Genomic DNA, 2,411 nt, shown 5'->3' on the forward strand with positions numbered 1-2,411 from the left:
GATGCAGGAGTTGAATGCACCATTAGCAAATTTGCTGATGATACCAAACTGGGAGGTGCTGTTGACTCTCTTGAGGGACAAGAGGCCTTGCAGAGGGATCTAGATAGATTGGAGCATTGGGCAATCATCCATGGCATGAAATTTAACGAGCAAATGCTGGATTCTGCACCTAGGATGGAGTAATGCCGGGCACAAGTATAAAGTGGGAGAGGAGTGGCTGGAGAATGGAGTGGGCAGGAGTGGCCCTGCAGAAAGGCATCTGGGGGTGGAGCAAATGCTGGATTCTGCACCTAGGATGGAGTAATGCCGGGCACAAGTATAAAGTGGGAGAGGAGTGGCTGGAGAATGGAGTGGGCAGGAGTGGCCCTGCAGAAAGGCATCTGGGGGTGCTGGTCTACAGCAGGCTCAATACGAGTCAGCAGTGTGCCCTGGCAGCCAAGAGGGCAAACCGCATCCTGGGGTGCATCAAACACAGCATAACCAGCCGGTCAAAAGAGGTGATTATCCTGTTGTATTCAGTGTTGGTGCAGCCTTGCCTTGAGTCCTATGTGCAGTTCTGGGCCCCACAATTTAAGAAGGATGCGAAGGTCCTCGAATGCATCCAGAGGAGGGCAACAAAGCTGGTGAAAGGGCTGGAAGGCATGTCCTGTGAGGAGCAGCTAAGGACTGTGGGCTTGTCTAGTTTGGAGAGAAGGAGGCTGAGGGGTGACCTCATTGCTCTCTACAGCTTCCTGAAGAGGGGAAGTGGAGAGAGAGGTGCTGATCTCTTCTCCCTGGGATCCAGTGACAGGAGGCCTGGGAATGGCTCAAAGCTCCGTCAGGGGAGGTTCAGACTGGACATTAGGAAAAAGCTGTACCAGGAGAAGTTTAGACTGCGACATTATGAAGCATTTCGTAACCGAGAGGGTGGTCAAACACTGTAACAGGCTTCCTAGAGAGGTGGTCGATGCCCCAAGCCTGTCAGTGTTTAAGAGGCGTTTGGACAATGCTCTTAACATGCTTTAACTTTTGGTCAGCCCTGAAGTGGTCAGGCAGTTGGACTCGATGATTCTTGTAGGTCCCTTCCAACTGAAATTTCTATTCTATTCTATTCTATTCTATTCTATTCTATTCTATTCTATTCTTTGAATGCCAGGCGCCTTTGTTTTCAGCAAACAGTTTTAATATGTTGTGAACACCAAATGGTCAGTCTTGGCACTGGGGTAGCCTGGGGTAGCCTCAGCTTTCAGAAATGGGAAAGTCTATCTCCATGATGCTAGTGGCTCCCTTGGTCATATATTAGTGCACCGGGCAGTTGGGTAAGTTCTTAGCGCAGACCTGTGAGGGTCTCCTCCCTCACCACAGCTCTGAGAGCTTCCTCTGCCCTTGTTGTAGGCCAGTCTTCTCTACTGTTGTCTTTTGTTTATTGTTTTGGTAATTTTTAGTGCCTGCAAACACATTTCTGCAATGGCTATCAGCAGGGATCCTACATTTTTACATCCCTTAAGGCTTCTGCAAGTGATTTTGTTATCATTTCCTCAATTTTGCTATCCATTTCTCTTTGTGGTTCTTTTCGTACATCTGTCTACATCAGTTTGAAGAGTCAACTTATGTATTTCAAAAATTGAGCAACTTAACTTATGTCTTTGATAATTTCCTGGGTAAATTATGCAATGTTACACTAAACATTGTATTAACCCTGAATATGTGGGGTTGTATCATAATTATTGGTATGAGGGTTAGCACATTAGAGAAAAGACATTACTGCAAGACTTTAAGTAAACTACCTAGCTTTAAGATAAACACAGTAGAATCCTGATTTTGATAAATAAAGCAACTTGCTGTAAGTTTTCATTTAGAGGAGAAAAAAAAAGAAAATGTAATGTTCACCAGTCCGATTTCAGTCTAACTGAAAACCAAACCTGTAGATGATGGATTAAGGCAATTAAAGGCTCCTGCTCTATTTTAAATTATATTCTTCACTCACAGAGGTAGCAAAATACATGCGTTGTTACCAGTGGGTCCTCCCCTAGCATGTGGCGCAGTAGGAAGTACTTTTCTGCTTTCAGTTACTTTGCGTTTCACAGGAGGCAAGAGAGATTTTGCACAATGTCTGAGGGAAACCTGAACTTTTAAAATCAGTAAATCAGTGACTCCCTGTGCCTCTAAAAATCAAATTATAGTTCTGAAGTTCTGGACTGCTGAGCTCCCCTGCATTTACCCCCCACCTTTTGAAGGGAAATATTGCTGTATTTTGTTTCCCACATGTCTTAGGTTAAAAAAAATGCAAGAAAGCACTTTGCATTTCTATTAGCGTTCAGCTAAAGCTGCAGTTTCACTCTGCACGGAATTGAAACTCATTGCTCTTGGCTGGGTGACAGCGAGTTCCTAATATGAAAAAAATAAAATCAGCCTTAGTCCAAAAGAAAAGG

This window comes from Aptenodytes forsteri, unplaced genomic scaffold (assembly GCF_000699145.1).
Source record: "Aptenodytes forsteri isolate BGI_AS27 unplaced genomic scaffold, ASM69914v1 Scaffold434, whole genome shotgun sequence".
Taxonomy (NCBI): Eukaryota; Metazoa; Chordata; class Aves; order Sphenisciformes; family Spheniscidae; genus Aptenodytes; species Aptenodytes forsteri.